This window comes from Urocitellus parryii, chromosome 2, assembly GCF_045843805.1.
Source record: "Urocitellus parryii isolate mUroPar1 chromosome 2, mUroPar1.hap1, whole genome shotgun sequence".
Lineage (NCBI taxonomy): Eukaryota > Metazoa > Chordata > Mammalia > Rodentia > Sciuridae > Urocitellus > Urocitellus parryii.
This window is the reverse complement of record NC_135532.1, coordinates 181,725,442-181,743,522: the sequence shown is the minus strand read 5'-3', so window position 1 is coordinate 181,743,522 and position 18,081 is coordinate 181,725,442. Positions and strand designations below refer to the sequence as shown.

At 38.0% G+C, this 18,081-nt stretch overlaps 1 protein-coding gene across 1 annotated transcript in view; it reads left to right on the top strand.

The window, feature by feature from the left end:
• Lpp (LIM domain containing preferred translocation partner in lipoma) overlaps positions 1 to 18,081 on the top strand; it is a 633,514-nt gene that overhangs the window by 286,832 nt on the left and 328,601 nt on the right. The gene's annotated exons all lie outside the window — the stretch shown is intronic.

Genomic DNA, 18,081 nt, shown 5'->3' with positions numbered 1-18,081 from the left:
TGAGTAAGTCTGATATTTTAAGGATCTTTTTGGTCACTGTGGATCCAAGTTGGTCAGCAACATCCTTCTAACAAAAGTAACAACAAAAATCCTTAGGTTTTGTCTTGTGGGTAATTTTAGGGATGCATATATAGATAGGTGTTGTACTCTAGAGCTTGTAAATTGCAAAGAAACTCAGGGCTGGACATAGAAATGACACTAAAAGTAGGTTGCAGACTGTGATCATAGGGGACAGGTGAGTGACATGTCATTTAATCCAAATATATTATTTACATAAGGACAGATAATTAATAAAATTATAGAATTACTATTTTGTTCTTAGGTATGGTGATATTAGTATAGACATATTGAGGAAAAAATTAAGAGCCCTTGTCTTTTAGAGAAATATCTGAAGTATTGGGAGATGTAATGTAACAGTGTCTGATATTTGCTTCAAAATAATAAGAGTAGAAAATTTCTGAATGACAACATGGGTGAGAATAAGATTAGCTGTGATTTGATAACTGTTGGGTGCATGGTCATTTCTGTTATTTAGTCTACATGTCCATATGTCTGAATTTTCCTGTAAGAAGTGTAAAGGAGAAAAAGCCATAGAAAAGAACTGTTTATATGGTTTCATCTGTGGTCTTGTTTTCTTTCTCCCAAATTTCTGGTTGGAGGAGATAAAGGAAGAAATGATTCATTCATTCCAGAAATATTTTGTGTTCCTATTTGGGCATTATTTAAGTACTAGAAAATCTATAATTGAAAATAAAGACAGCTTGCCTTCTGTAACTTACAAGTTGGTAGACTAGTGAACATGAACAAATTATATGCATTGTGATATAAGTTGAGCGAACTACCTGCCAAGGGAAAGAGTGAAGGGGATGTGACTTTCTATAGTGTGTATATGGTCAATAATGTCCTAGAGCTTTGAAGGAGAAGAGCAGGGAATAGATCATAGGGATTTCTTAGGGAGTATATTTTCATGTAATCAATGTTAATAGAAGAAACTTTAAATAGCATCGATCCATTGAAATTAGTACGTTCCAGTTGTAATCAGTAAGTTCCAATTCAGTTTTAATTCTAGATCTTTTCAATGCTATTATATTTTTTTGCATGTGTGTATATACACACATGTATACATGTGTCATTTATATGTCACTCTATATATTAGTATATATATCTCCTGTATTTATTTTGTTGTAAGCTACCACAAAGATCAGATACCAGTGATGACAAGAGTTCTACAGAGTTCATATGTATTTTATGCAGCAGAACCTTTGTAAATAAAAATAATGTTTGAGTTTTCTTACACAGCTATCTTTAATAAAAAAATCATAAAACCTGAGTTTGCTTTTTATGTATCTTTGCTCTTATTTTGTTGGTGATGATTCTTTGAATGTTATTAAATATGCATGATTTAAAAATTGACTTATTCATTTTTCTCTTCTGAATTGTTATGAAAACTATTCTGTTGCATTTTAAATTTTTACTTCTAAAGGTTGACTTAATGAGAGAGACTTGCTTTTGAAAATTAGTTGAGCATCTTATTTCTAGTTGAGTGATTTTGAGCAGGTCACATGTAGACCCAGTTTCCTCATAATTACAAAAAGGTAGATATACATATAAATATACCTACTTTTCACAATGAAAAGACACAAATAAATTTGAAATTGTTAAGTTGAAATGGATAAACAGATATTTTGATGTTCTAGTAAATATTACCATGTGAAACTAATAATACCAAGAAATATATTAAGGCTTTGCTAGTGGGTTCCACAAAAAAAAAAAAAAATCATTCAATTCATGAATACAGGATGTCTTCCTATTTATTTGTATAGTCTTCTTTAATTTCTTACATCAATATGTCATTGTTTTCATTGTAGAACTCTTTTACCTCCTTGGTTAAAATTTGTTCCTAGGTATTTTATTTTATTTTTTGACTTTTAAAGGTGGGATATCTTTTTCAGATAGTTTGCTTTTGCCATATTAAGAAAATTACTGTTTTTGTATGTTGATTTTTGCTTCTTGTGATGTTACTGAATTTTTAAGTAAATTCTAATAGTTTTTGTGGAGTATTTAGGATTTTCTCTATATATGATCATACAGTCTGCAAACAGGGGCAATTTGACTTCCTTTTTTCCCAATTAGGATGTTTTTAAATTCTTTCTCTTGCCTAATTGCTCTGGCTAGGACTTCCAGTTCTGTGTTGAATAGAAGTGGTGAAAGTGGGCATCCTTGTCCTGTTCATGGGGCTTTCATAAAATGACAAAAAGACAAAAAGTCTCTTTCTGTGTGGACTTTGTTTGGAGGAATGTACTCAAGCCATGGCTTTGTTTTTGAAGAGGAAGGAAATAAACAAAAAGCCTGTTGCCATGTTGGCTTATGTTCTGTGTAAAACAGAAGGGAGAAAGATAAAAAAATAGCGTAGGGTTTGCCAAATGGAAAGGACAAATCTGGTAGGGAGAGTGTTATTTTTGAGACTCTTCATATGGAAAATTGTTGGCAAGTTAAAAAAGAAAATGGACATGCCCTTCCCTTGTGTAGTGGTGACTTGGGTGTGCCAGTGGCTCTGGGCATGCTCACCCCACCTTTGGATATGAGCTGTGATATAGTCTGGAGTGATGTATCATGGGAGAAAACTTTGCACCTTTTTCTCTCAGTTCTGGTGAAACCTCCTGTTGCCAAGTCCAGATTATAGCTGGTGGATGTGTGTTTTTATGTGCAACACTGTTTATGTTTCCAACCATATTTTCAGCTCAGAGCCAAAAGTATGTCTACTAAGTGTGACTGTGAGAATTATAAGAGATTCAGGGCTGAAAGGGACCTTCAGATCATGTAGTCCAACCCTGGCTCCAAGCATCTAGATATGGCCCTTTTAAGTACTAACTGAATGAATTAACTCTCTCCCCCCCCTTTTTTTGGCCATGGGGAAACTAAGAACCAAGGAAGAGAAGACCCTCTAGTTTCAGTTTTTACTGGATTTGGCCTTGACCTTTGTACCAGATGGTCCCTATGCTTGGTTTTGCTTTAGTTCTCTTTCAAGCTGTTAGGCTCTGAGATTCAGAGTAGGAGGGATACATGCTTTTATCTGGAAAGAATAGGTGCTACTGGAGTTTTGCTTGACACTCTTGATTTGTTTTTCAAAATTTAACCCAGAGGTGCTTTACCCCTTAGCTTCATCCCCGCCACACTCCTCCCACTTTTAAATTTTGAGACAGGATCTCATGAAGTTGCTTAGGGCCTTGCTAAAATTCCTGAGGCTGGCCTTGAATTTGTGATCCTCTCACTTCAGTCTCCTGAGCCTGTGGGATTACAGATTTGCGCCACCATGTCTGGCAACACATTATTTTCTATATGCTGTACACATTTTTTTTTTCCTTTTGCAAAGGCCAAGTAAGTGTTTATTTTTGTTTTGAGGGTTCTTATTTTTTTGGGGGAAGAGATGAATCTTGAAAAACAAGATTTTTTTTGGTTTGCTTTTTTGTCAGGAGCAATTTTGGCCTCTATGTCTATGAGGTTTGAGTGATCCATTAGCAGTCACTTTATTCATTCATTTGTTCTTAATTCTTTCAGTGTAAATTCAATACCTTCTAGATGTAAATGCCAATGCTAGGGCTCCTAGCCTTTGAATTTGACCTCAAAAGTTTGGGACCTCAACTCTTCAATTTTAGGGACTGAGTTAGCCTCTGTTGGTTTCGATGCCAAAGTTGACAATTTTTTTGTTATTTTCAGCCAGACCTTGGACAGGTATTACTTAGGAGAGTTGCACAGCAGGAGAATGTCTCAGAGAATTTCAGGTTTGTAAGAAATTCAGAGATCCCACATTCAAGTCCCTTTCTATTGTTACAATATTTTCTTTCTATTTTACAAAATGTTTATGAATGACTCTTACAGGATTGATAATGCTGAGGAATAGGAGATGGATAGTACCTAGAATCAAGGCTTAAAGAACACACACACACACACACACACACACACACATTTTTAAATAAAGACATGACAAATTGTGCCTCAGTTATGATGCTTTGATTAGAAGCACAATTTAAGTTCTGTATTAGTGGTAGGGAAATAAATTAACTATGATTGGAGAAATGAAAGTAGGTTCTTGGAAACAATTTCAGTTCAGCTGAACTTTGATGGTTAGATAGGGCCATAATTTTCAGATGAGGGGAGTGGTTCCCTCCCTCCCTCCCTCCATCCCTCCCTCCCTCCCTCTCTTTCTTTCTCTCTTTCTTTCTCTCTTTCTTTCTTTCTTTCTTTCTTTCTTTCTTTCTTTCTTTCTTTCTTTCTTTCTTTCTTTCTTTCTTTCTTTCTTTCCTTCCTTCTTTATTTCTTTATTTCTTTCTTAGTAAGAAGAATAAAAACACAGAGAAAGGAAATCACAAAGTCAGTGTGAGAGGCCTTGAACATTCAGCTGTGGAATTTACTTTTGTTCTGAAAGTACTTACAATTTAATGCAGGTGTTTGTTATTATTTTAAATATAAGGGTGACATCTCCAGTCTGTTGTTAGGTGCCAAGTGATGCTATTAACATACCATAAAACAAAATGTATCATACTGGCAGGAAGCCCCATGCAAACAATTCTGAGTTGCCTGATTGACTTCGTGAGATCCTTGGGGACTTACCTGAGATCCTTGGGGACACAGGATGGCTTCACTTTCAGGTGACAGTTTTGCAGCGCTTTCTCCATGGTGTCCAGTTAATGACTCACAACTCTTCCTCTCCTGTTTTGACCTGCCCTGAAGCTTGTTTCAATCATCTGCTCTCCACTGTTACATAATTTTGGTTTTCATTTTTCCTCGTCCAGCCTTTGAGACAGGATGGTTGCTTCTGCTCGTGGAACCCGTCTGTCTACCTCAGAAAACCAGATATTTTTGTCCCTCAGTGGTTATTCAAAATATTAAATTTCTCTTCTTATGAGACTGAAATTTGTCCTTTTAAGATTTCCTGATACTGATCTTCTTCCCGTCTTCCTAAATAATGATGCAAATGCAGTCAAAGGAAAGGTCCAACCAGGAGGGAGAGAGGTGGGTACTATGTACCTCAAGGAATTAATCAATAAAGGTTCAGAAAGAAGGTGATTTTTCTAAGAACAAGGTGAGAACAGAGTAACATAAGCTATGACCAGAATTAGTGGAAAAAAGAAAAGAAAGAAAAAGGAAGGGAATCCTCTGACATAATTTATTTTAAAGGCAGCCTCCCAAAGTTTTAAAGCCAATTCAGTCCTGTTTTTGTGGAACCCATTTGAAGTTCATGTATGTGTATGGTGAATGGTGGCTTATGATCATTGCTAATATATTTCAATCAATTTCAGAATACATTTCTACTTACCTATTTTACACATTTCTGAACAATTAAGAACTTGGCCCACAGCCATGGCCACTTGTATTCAGAAGTGCACAGAAAGAGGCAAGCTGGATTGGCTTTGTATGATTTGGACAATTCTTTTCATAGACAGCATGTCTTCTACTGACTGGCAATGTGATGAGGAAGGACAAGGCTGGGTATAAAAGGAGATCCAGGTGACTACAGCTAGAATTCAAGGCAGAGACCTGTTGCCCTAGCAAGAACAAAAAGTGGTCAACAAAAGATTGAATGCTCTCTGAGGTGCTGCTTCTTTCTTGAATTGAGAATGCAAGGATATCTTGACCCACAAGAACATACCAAAAGAATGATTAAGTCGCATATTTCTCCATGGCCCTTCACCTGGTTCCTTTTGGATGAGCAAGCACTAGTTGATTTGTAGTTTGTAATCCTGGCAGCAACAGTAGCAGCAACAGCAGCGATAGCAACAGCTTGCATTTGTGATGATCTTCTACTTTTATGGTTCGTGTATGTAGGTCACCGTGTGTTTAGCAAGGCCTGACGGGTTTGCTGGTATGCTCCTGGCTCTGCCCAGTGTGACTTCCTAGAAGTGAATGTCAAAGTTTCCTGTTTGCTTTTTACACTGAATCATCTGGGTATTCAGATGAGAAGAGAGGGAAATTTTGGTGTCTGTACTTGTCAAAATGTCTTTCTCTCTGACAATAGTAGGTCTAGAGTCAATCAGGGGGTGTTCCAGTGTTTCATTTAGAATTTTGAACTTATTTCTTCTTCTTCTCTTTCATCTTCCCATTGCCCCACTGTTTCCTCCACTCTTCTTCCTCCTTTTTCCTTCTTCTGCAGTGTTGGGGATTGAACCCAGGGCCTTAGGTATGCTAGGCATGCCCCTAGCCCCTTTTCCTTATTTTTCAAAAATGATTTATTGAACATGGTAGAGCATTCTGTGATTGATAGTGGATTATGTGTATACATACATGCCCAACTTTATCAACCCCATTACCTTAAAGTAATCTAGGACGCATTGCTTTCTGTGGTGAAAGATTAATCATTATACAAAGAATGTCTCATGGGGAAATCCTGTTGTACACTGGGATAACAGTGAGGTTAGCTCTGCTTTAGCTTCTCAGTTTCTGGGTAGGAAGTAATTTTCTGCACTTGTGTATTACAGAAACTTTCCTTTGCCCAACTAAAGTGAAACTGCAGATGACTCTGAATCCTTGGAAGTTTTTAGTGGTTACATCAAGATTGACATATGTTTATTTTATTTTTTTTTTTACTCATGAAAAAGTAATGCATATTTTTAACTTATAAAAAGTAATGCAAGATAAATAAATAAATAAATAAATGTTTTTACATGTTACTTTATCAAGGAAAGGTGATGATCTGCATATATACCCCCATTCCCAATACCCAATACTTGACACTGAGTGGTGGTGTTCTCCCTTCCTCACCTCAAATATTATTAAAACAATAGAGTAGAATGAGAGAAGGGAGGGAAAAGAGGGAATCATGAACTGAAATCGATTTCCATGCATGTATGAGTTTGTGGGGATGAACTCAACTGCTATGTTAAACGATAAAGATTCAATAAAAAAATATTTGTTGAGTATGTTATAATATTTTCAACTTTGTAGTAACTTTTTTGGGGGATATAGGGTTGGAGATTGAACCTTGGGCACTTTTCCCTTGAGCACTTGTTATTTTTTTTAAAATTCTGAGATAGGATCTCACTAAGTTGCAGAGGCTTGCCTCAGATGTATGATCTTTCTGTGTCCGCCTCCTGAGAAGCTGGGATTACAGTTGTGTGCCATCATGTCTGCCTTGAACACCTTTCTTTTAAGAAAGTTCTCATGCTAAATTGTACAACCACATTAGTAATAGCTCAGTCATAGCTTTTACTTCATTATACTTTTTTGTTTTCTTTTTCCAGTATTATCATCCAGATTTTTCCCTTTTATGTTCATTTTTTTTTTTTTTACCGCAGGACTTCATTAAGTAATTTTATTGATGGCTATGTGAGTAATAGAAATGACTTATATTTTCTTAAATATTGTTTGGCTACAAGTAGAATTGTAGAACCAAATTTCACTTGCCTTAATATTCTACAATTATTTTGAACTATCTTTTATTATAATTTACCAGTAAGTATTTGGAGGTGAGAAATCTGATTCCATTCTCATTTTTTTTTTTTTGCACTTAGTAATCTTTTCCTTTGGGTTTTTAAGCTGTATTTATAGGAGTCCGCAGTTCTATACTGTGTCTACCCCTCTATTCCTCTCAACATTCAGTGACTGGTTCATGTGAGAGTCAGGATTAACTATATTTAGCTAAAGGAGGATGTTCTTGTGTTATTTGGGGAAAGAAATTCCTTCATTTGCCACAATAATTAGCTTTCAGACTACTTATTTATTTTCTCTTTTCATATTTTTTATTGGTGCATTATAGTTGTACATAACGATGGAATTTATTACATATTTGTACAAGAACACAATATTAATTTTAAAAATATTTTAATCTTTTAAGTAGTATAGAAAACAAAAAACTACACATAATTGTTATGGTAATACTTTTATAATTGTCCACATGTGTACCCTTAGTGAGATGTACCTTTCCCTCCAGCTTGCTTGCTTTCCCTCCCTCCCTCCCTCCCTCCCTCTCTCTCTCTCTCTTCCTTCCTTCCTTTTTCTTTCTTGCTTTGTAGTACTAGGATTGAGGGTTTCACACATGCTAGACAAGCACTCTACTCCTGAGCTACATTCCTTTTTAAAGTTTTCTTTAGAGAGAGGGTATTGCTAGTTGCCCAGGCTGGCCTTGAACTTGCCATCGTCCTGCCTTGGCCTTTTGAGTACCTAGGATAGGTGTGCACCACCACAAGCAGTCTGACAAGTTTATTTCTTTGTAAGTCTTTCAGTTACTATCTGGTGACCTTTCATTTCATCTTTCAGAGATCTTATTAGCATTTCTTACAGGAAAGGTCTAGTTGGAACAATCTCTCTGATCTTTTTTCTGTTTGGGGGGAAATGTCATAATTTCTTCCTGACATTTAAAGGACTTTTTATTTATTTATTTGGTCCCAGGGATTAAAACCAGGGGTCCTTAACCACTGAGCAACATCCCTAGCCCCCCAGTTTTTAAATTTTTTTTTTTTATTTTGAGGCAGGGTTTCGCCATGTTGCTCAGGGTCTTGCTGAGTTGCTAAGGCTAGCCTCGAATTTGCCATCCTCAGCCTCCTGAGTCCCTGGGTTTACAGGTGTTCCTCTGCAACCAGCTGAAGGACATTTTTTTAAAAATCTGGTATAGGATTCTTTGTTGACAGATTTTTTGGGGGGAGGGGGTACCAGGGATTGAACTCAGAAGCACTTGACCACTGAGCCAAATCCCCAGCCCTATTTTTGTTTTATTTAGAGACAGGGTCTCACTGAGTTGCTTAGTATCTCACTTTTGCTGAGGCTGGCTTTGAACTCAAGATCCTCCTGTCTCAGCCTCCTGAGTTGCTGGAATTACAGGTGTGCACCACAGCTCCCAGTGACAGGTTTTTCTTTTTCTTTTTTTTTCACTTTGAATATATCAACCCACTTTCTTCTAACCTCTTAAATTTCTGATGAGAAATCTGAAGATAATCTGATTGAAGCTCCCCTATATGTGATGAGTAAGTATACTCTCTTACTGCTTTCAAATTTCTTTGCCTTCACGGGGGCAGGAATGATGGTGGAATGAGATGAACACCATTACTCCACGTACGTGTATGACTGCACGTGTGGTGCCACTCTACAGTGTGTACAACCAGAGAAATGAAAAGTTGTGCTCCATTTGTTTACAATGAATTGAAATGCATTCTGCTGATTAGAATAAACAAACAAAAATACAAAAAATATTCTTTGCCTTTGTCATTCTTTCAACAGTTTTTGAGGTATCTCAGTAATTGTCTCTTATTATATCAACTTCAAGCTTCCTGGGATGGCTTTGTCCATTTTTCCCCCCAAATATTCTTTCTACTCTTCTTTTTCTCATCTTTCTGAAATCCCACAGTACATATGTTGGTCTGCTTCCTGTACTTCCACTGTCCCATGGGTACCTTTGGTACCATTTGGTTGTCCTCAGTCTTTTCTTCCTATTTCTTTCTTTTTTTGGGGGGGGGGCGGTGAGCCTTTTGTGTTTTGGGAGAATTTTTTTTCTTTTTTGTTTTTGCTTTTTTATCGTTTTAAACACATTTATTTAATTATTATATGTGGTGCTGTGGATTGAACCCAGAACTTTTTGTATGCAAGGCCAGTGCTCTGCCAACTGAGTTACCTTCTAATCCCTTTTCTTTATATTTCTGAGACTTGATATTTTGCATTGACTTATTTTCAAGTACCCTGACTCTTCTATGTGCTCAAATCTATTTTGAATTCCTCTAGTGAAATTGTTTATCATTAACTGTGCTGTTCACTCCCAGAATTTTGGGGATTTCTTTTTAAGTTTTCTTTCTCTTTGTTAATATTTTCCTTTTATTAATACTTTAAAAAGTCCCTTTCTTTAGATTTTTTTTTTAGCATCTTTAGGATAGTAGTTTTAAAGTCTTTGTCAAGTAGACTACCATAAAATCTTTTTTGGGGGACAGGTTCTATCCATTTTAATTTTTTGCTCTGAATTGGCCATACTCTCTCTTATTTTTTGTATGTTTAGTGATTATTGTTGTTTTCATTGAAAAAAAAAAGTACATTTATAACTAATCAGGAGGTAAATCTGGAAATCAGATTTTTCCCTTTTTGTAGGCTTTGCTGCTTTTTGTTTTTCTCGATCCCACCCCCATCCCCCCACCCCCATGTCAAGAATCAACCGTAGGTGGAAATTTAATGTTTTAGGTATTTTTTGAGCCTCTGCCTTTCCCTGGATATGTGTGGTAACTGTCATTTCTTCCATATATGCAATTCGTTTTGAATGTCTTAGTCATCAGTGTTTGGTTCCCAAACAGGAAAAAGTGAAAGATGCCGGGGAAAAAAGAAAGGGGGTGACTGATTAAGTCCCCTGGAAATCATGTCAGTTAGAGTGAGATGGGCAAAATATTGACAACTGCCTCTTTTTCTTCACATCTTTGATGAGAAGCAATGGCCAATGATCAGAGCATAAATCCCTGATATTTGGAAGACAAGGTTCTTTTTTGCGCACCCTGACTCCTGTGGGATATATGCTGGCTGCTCCAGGAACACAGGAACAGTTGCCTGCCAAGGGACTGAGGGATAGGGGATAGATAGCTGCTACAGTTCCAAGAGCTGAAATTGACCTAAATGAACCAGTTTACCATCTAAGACTTTCCCCTGGAAGGTGGAAGCTTTCAATTAACTCCAGCGTTCCAAAATAGTCACATCACAGAGGCTATGGCAGTGCAATGGAATGCAGTGGTTGTCTGGGTGGGGAGACAGACTTCTGTTCCATCCTTTGCTGCCATATTCTCAGAATCTCTTCTTCCTCTTTTGATATTCACTGTATTGAGCTTCCTGGATTCCTCTCCTGCATCTGATTATGTCTCTCCACCCCCACCCCACCCCCCCTTTAACCAGATCTCCTTTTTTTTTCTTCCTGTCCCTACATATAGGTATCCACTTTAGTTCTCCCTGTGCCCTTCTGGCTTCTCTCAGGAGAATTCAGAATTCTAACCTTTGTTGATCTGATAACTGGAATTAGCTATGACTCTTGGCACGGTTTTGTTCTTTGATAGGAACCATAATCCCTATCCATAGGCTAGTTCCACAGGGAAAGCCAGTTCAGTGTGTCCCAAATGCTACTCATCTTCATTTAGAAGTAGCAGCATATTTTCTGGTGTCACAAAGTGTAAAATCTGTGCTCAGTGTTGATATGACTTTCTTTTTGAGTATATTCACCAAAAGGACTTTTTGGCTTAAAAATCCCTCTCAGGATTGCTCCAGTCTGTTTTCTTGCCCATCATCTGAGCTTCTTCCTTCTCCAGATCACGGATGACTCATGGCCTTAATTCTATCATTTTTTACATTCCGGCTGCATATCCCTAACCAATTAATAATTCAAAATTGTTATTTTTTCCTTGTGGATGTTTATTGCCTACCACATTAAATTTCTTCTCTTGGTCGAGTTTTCAGACCTCCATGACCTATCTCACCCTGCACAACATAACTTATCTCCCAATCTGTTCCCTATATAATCTTTTTGCTCTTTGGAGGATGTCTCCTTGTCAGTTCTATATGTAGAGTTAATTTTCCTGTTTCTTCCTTGCTGTCTGAAGCATCCTTATCTCTTAACTGATAAGTACTCATTCATTTTTAAACAGCCCTAAGTCAGTTGCCACGTTCTTCCTCATGTGAGCCAGCCTTCCACTGGCTCTTCCTTGTCCTTGTCTGCATCCTTACTCTTTTGACTGAGTCATGTGGTACAGCAACGTGACCAAGGTTTAGTTCTAAGAAGTCCTGTTCTGTTCCTTACCAATGCATTTCCTAACTCTGCATTCTAAATGAGAATATTAATAACAGTTTCATAGAAATTTATTTTGAGAATTAATTAAGATAATGAATATAGTACATCCAGCAATATCTAGTTCATAGTGAAGTCTACTATGAATCAGTTGATAAATCATTTAATGCTCTTTGATTTTTCCTGCCACTTAATATATGCCTCAATGTGGAATGATGAAATTATTTCATGTACATCAATCTTGTCACCAGACTGATTTTCATAAAATAAGAATCACAAAATAGCATATTGGAGACCTCTGAAAAATCATTTAATTTCATTAATCATAGAGGCTTAGATTTGAGTACTCCTTATCCAGGCAATCATTCTTGTGGTTAAGAAACTGGGGCCCAAATTTCTTGAGTAAACAATTCAGAGTGACATAGTTACTAGGAGAGCTGTACCCCAACCACAATTAGAGGTTTCTGGATTTCTTAACCTGTACTCTTTCCATTATCTTCTTGTTAGATTCCCTTTTAGCCATTGCCTAAAGTTTGGATCACTACTCAATATTCCTGTGTCACCCATAGTCCTTATTCCATTGTAAGAAGGTAGAGTAGCTATTTGGTTGATATTTGTGCATTGATTGATTGACTGAATCATTCTTTGTCTCTGCTATAGGAATTCTCTGGGAGTAGACCATGCTAAGTGTATCATATGTATAACCTTTTGGGATGCTTTTGACATTGCTGTAAGCATGCAAAGGGTTCAACATGTACCACTTCTGTTCTCTGTGTCAGGGTGTTGGGAAGGAAATGGGAGAGGAAGTTATATACATCTTGAGCAAATCAGGCTTTTCTATTTTTAGTCCTTGCTACTGTTTGGAAAGTACAGTCCCTGTTCGTGGCAGTCTGGCATGTGTTTCCTTAGTGCCATTTCAGAAAAGAGGAAAAATAAATATGGGAATTTTTTTTTGTAGTGAAAATAGTTACTCAGTGAAATCACATAAGTTTCCCCTTTTTCTCTTGATGAAACCTCAAACCAACTAAGCACAGATTCCTCAACCTCAGCTATGCATGTCACGGCCTCATGTAGAACAGGAGACTGGAGTCAGCAAAATGTAGTTTAGCAAGATATGTTCTGGTGCTTCAGCGAGACAGTGGGTGGGGAAAGCAGGGGTGGGAGTGGCAATGTGGCTTTGACCAGCACCAGACTGATGCCCTATGGAGAAACTGAAGCCAGAGTTAGGTAGACAGACATGCATCACTGGAACCCTTTCCTTTAGCTGTTCCTTCTGCCTGACTGTCTCTCCTTGGCGAAATTCTCCCTGTCTAACATCCAGTCCATCAATTCCAATCAATGAATGACTTCTCTTCTGGACTTATGATGACTTTTGGGGGGATTTTCCTGGTCCAGAGATGTATTAGTTATCATCAGCAAACAACAGAGGGACTTATCCTGGTGAACACGATGTGATCTGCACTTAGGGTTGTTTTACTAGAGTGGGACATGACCAAACAAAAGAGGCAGTGGTAGCAGGGATTGGGGTCAACCTCAGGAGTCCATGGGGGCAGACAAAGCCTGAACTGAAGTTCTTCCCATGAATGTGGGGAAGGGCTACTTGGAAAGGAAGGGTCCTGGAAAAGGGAAGGATTCAGGATGCTTTGCAGGATTCTGACTTTCTTCAGGGGAGATGAGTTTGCTTCCTGACTTAGTGTTTATCACACAGGAAAATCCTCCAAAAAATCAGAAACTCTGAGGCAAGCATGATGTGAACATTACTAGAGGAAATGTTGATAACAGCAATATTGTTCCTCTTTCAGGAGAGAGGGTATACATACAGTCAACATACATAAGCAACTCTTCTTTGATAAAATTGTGGGAGTAGGGTGAGAATAATGCATTGGTATAATTAATGCTAATTTGTGGATACTGCTGTATTGTTGTCATTGTTTTTTAATTGAATATGTATTAAGCTCCAACAGGGTGCTATGAATAATACCAACTTATAGTTGATTTATTAGAACACTCAGTAGACTTATAAACACCAATAAATGGAAACTCACAGCACCCCTTGGAGGTGGTAAACATCTTTGCCATTTCTACAAATGAGGAGAAGTGAAGTAGATTGTGTTTGCTTTTCTGGCACTGTGGGTGAGAACGCAGAACTGTCGAATGAGAGAGAAGTATTTTCCCTGTCCCTGGGAACTGGGTTAGAACACATTACTAAAGAATTCTTAAATGTGTTCAGAGTTGTGGGATTTTAATTAAATTGTTCCAATTGTTGTTAGCACTTGAATTAACAACAGGCAGCCAAATTTTAGGCCAGCAGATTTTAAATTTATTATGGAAAAGAATTGAGAAAGGCACAGAAGGTTTATTAAATGCAGATGACTAGACCCTGCCTTCATGTGTTTAAACTGTTAAATCAGAGGGTAAAAGCTAAGACTGCGCCCCTTTAATGGGCATCTGAGATGCTTCTATCTTCAGAGGATGCTCAGCTTCCCTTTGCTACCCCAGCTTTGCCTTATTATAAGAACTTCCTTTGGCTACTGAAATCTAGAGCAACCCTGAGACAAACTTTGCATTTCATATTATGAGGGTCTCCTCAAAAATCACCTGGTATGATCTTATAATCCTCTATTTCAGGGAACATATCACCAGTGAACATTTACAGAAGGGCTGCTGCCTGCTTAGCATTCTAATGGACATTTAAATACCAGTTCTTGATTTCACCTGGTCTTAAAGATGCCGCTTTGGAGCTGGTTTTACATTCCCCTGTTTCATAAGCAGAATCTGAAAGTAACATTATATGACTTGGTCAAACCTCATGCTTGTTTAAATCCTTTCTGTTTAAATCTAGTAGGGCCTACATTTCACTTTTGAGTTTGAAACACAGGTGGAAAGCTTTGCAGCACTGAAAACATTTGAATATGGCTGTAGAGCCTCCCGACCTGGTTTAAGTATGACATATTTTAAATAAAGCATTCATGTAAAAATGGTGGAGAGGTGGGGAAGGAAATGTGGAAGGGATAATTTAGCATTTTGTTATTCCTTTATTTTGCATCTTGTTTCTTTTATATAGACTGGGGACTGAACTGACCCTAGGTGAATAGCAGACCTTTGATTGTCACTTGACTCTCCACAGCCAGTGCAAAAGAAAATATTTGTCAGGAAAGATTGCAGTTGGGCATGAGCAGCATTTTGGAGGAGAGAGAGGATTTTTAAGTTGGGACAAAAACAGTGAGGTTGAGACAACATCATTCCTTGCACTCTTTAGACTTTTTTCAGCCTCCATCTAGTGAAGTGACAGACTAGTCACTGCAGTCTGTTAATCTGTAATTTTGTGTTCAAAGGTGGAGATGTTTGTGTGATCTAGCCATGCTTGTTCCTCGTGTTGTGGAAATCACACGTATTCCTGATCATGGTGGGATCAATAGTTTCCCGATATGTTTCTATACTCACTTTTTATCAATGGCAACCTTTGTCATAAAAATAGGAATTCCTGCTGAGAGTGTTAATGTAAATTGTCTGTGCACTGCTTAAAATATATGTGATTCATACCCTGTGTTTGTTCCCACATCAACACTAAGTCCCAAGATACAATTACCCCTGCCCACTCTCTCCTTCGTCACGGTGACTGTGTTTATTCTTTAGAGATCTGTACCTTGGACCAGAGCCAACCTCCTTCTATGCCTAGGGTCTGCACACCTGAATGGTCTGATCATAGCTGACCCTCTGAGTCTGCGCTTACTCTTATTTGTACCTCAGAGAACACTTGTATTTGCCAAGTACTCCCAGGTGTTGTAGAAATCCTCTCATGTCTTTATGCTCATATAGTAAATTTCTTAAGTATTTTTTTTCTCCATCCAAGGTCTTCTCAACCGCCACTGCACCCATGCAGCTCACTCTCCCCAATTTCTCTATTTAGCCGCTCTTTCTTCTTCCTCTCTTTTTTTCTCTAACATCGTGTGCTTCATATATTTACCCACACGTATCCTGTCTTTTAATGTGGCCATATGTGGATAAACTAGCGCCTCTAATGCAGCTGTATGCACTTGGACGGCAGAGAATTACTGATTTTCCTTTCTCTCAGTCCCTTCTTCCTTCCCTTCTCTTTCCTCCCTCCCTCCCTTCCTTCCTCCCTTTCTCCCTTCCTTCCTTCCTTCCCTGAACTTCTGGTTCCTGTACTCTTAATATTTGATAAATATTTATGGAAAAGTGAATAAAACTATCCCAAATGGGGAAGTAGAAGATGAAAGAAAATGTTGGATCTTGCCTTTTTAATTATAGTTACAGCCATGACCTAATTCTTGGTGACCTAATGCGCTCTTATAATCTCCGTTTGGGCTTACAGGCAGGACTGTTCCCCTTCTTCATTTTCAGCTGGATGTCAAGCAAAGTGCAAGAGCTTTGGAACACAATGTTTGGGTCCCAAATTGTCATTATTTTATTTCCTACATGAGTGACCCTAGAAGGGTCTCTCTTTCTTTCTGATCTTTGTTTTCCTCTTTTGTTAAACAAGAAGAATAAAAATCTTACCAATCTCTAGGAATGCTGGGCAAATGCAGTGAGGTGCTTGTGAAAGTGCTTTCCTAAAGTTAAGCATTCCTTTACTAACAGTGGCCCTGCAGAAGGAGCTAAGGGCCCCGCCCAGGTCCCCAAGGTGACTGTCCCAGGCCCAGTGTGGTAGACTGTTTAGCTGGCTAGAAATGCTGCTAGCTTGTAGGATCTTTACAGAACTGCCTTGAAACAGGACATTTTGCCAAGAGAAAATGATGCTCAAATTGAGGATGCTCATAATGGATCTGATGCACCTTTTCATACCAAAAAATATGATTACTGGGGTTTTAGATAATTCCTCCCATCTCTCCCCCATTCTAAGCCTTCATGATAAGGCATAGCTTATATTTTGAGGATTCCTCTCCTGACTTCTTGCTCAAATGCTGTCACTCTCACCTCTATTTCCATATCCACTAAACAGCTAGTGGCTTTCGAAACAATATACGTTTCCTCTACACAATTGTTACCAATAGCCCTGTTTTTGAAATGAGTATGTCAGATTCTATCCTATTAGTTTCTGTTGTATGGGTTCTGTCTTTTCAATGATCAAAATAATGTTTAAACTAAACAGAAATAGAGTAATTTGGTTCTAGTAAGGGGTTAGAAGTAGGAAAAAGAAAAACCCAAAACCAAAACTATAAATACTTCAAGTTCTTTGTTAATATCAGATAGGTTGCATTTATATGAATGTGTTAGAATAACAGTACTTCTTATATGGGATGAAAATGAAGAGATCAAGTCCAAACCTCTTATTTTGCTGTATAGAGGCTCAGAGAGGGAGAGTAATGTACCCAGGGTTACCCTGGTCACCTATGGCAAAGCTGGGGCAAAACACTGAGGAAACTGCTTGTCTATTCCCTCTACTTACATACCCTCCTCCCTGTCTACCACAGAGGATTCTGGGGATTACACTGGCAGGTAACAAGCATCACATTTCTGGGTCAGCACTCCTAAATATTCTGACTTTGACCCATGTTTAAGTTTCTTAGGAAAATTACTACACTATGTTCTTACACTGACAGCACATTTTGAGTAGGAGGACTGGGGCTAGGAAGCATTGATACAGAACTCAGTGTCCCATGGTCATCACTTGGCTGTTTAATCATTAGTAAATCACTTAAGCTTTCTGGTCCTTTGTTTCCTTTTGGCACAGATGGGAGCAGAGGCCCTTCTTGTCTCCAGTGTCTTTGTATCTAAGGCATTCTGATTTCCCCCTTCCTGGAATTTCTGTACTACTTATCTATATTGCATTCTGGAAAGGCTTTAAGATGGGCTCTTCTCCTTCTGTAGTTTTTTTGGTTTAGTCTCACCAGTGAGACTGGAAGTCAGTGGACAGTGTCCTGTTTCCTCTCTTCCATAGGTTTTCTCATCTGGAAGAAGGAGTGAGAGTAACTTTTTATTTCATGGGTTCTTAAAGCAGCCAGTTAAAGTAGTCTACAAGATATTACTTTGAAGAAGATGTTTTAGAGCACAAGGTGTCAAGGTTTTACACCTCTTTCTGAACCTTCAGTGAACTATTATCTCGGACAAGGTAAATCATGTTTTTAGTTCTATTACCTCATGAGCCTGATTTCCTTTCTCTGTGCTAATCATTTATAATCACTTTCCCAGCATACTTTATCTGCACATCCTGATCAATGGTGCTTGATACACAGAAGCAGAGCCATAGATGTTTACAGGAATTTCTCACCCATCATCCACTTGGATGGCATCTCTTTAGTGTTACAGCTCTGGCTATACAACATGGACTGCTTGGTATAGGAACTCAACACTTGTTCTTGTTTTACTACTTGGGTAATAACATT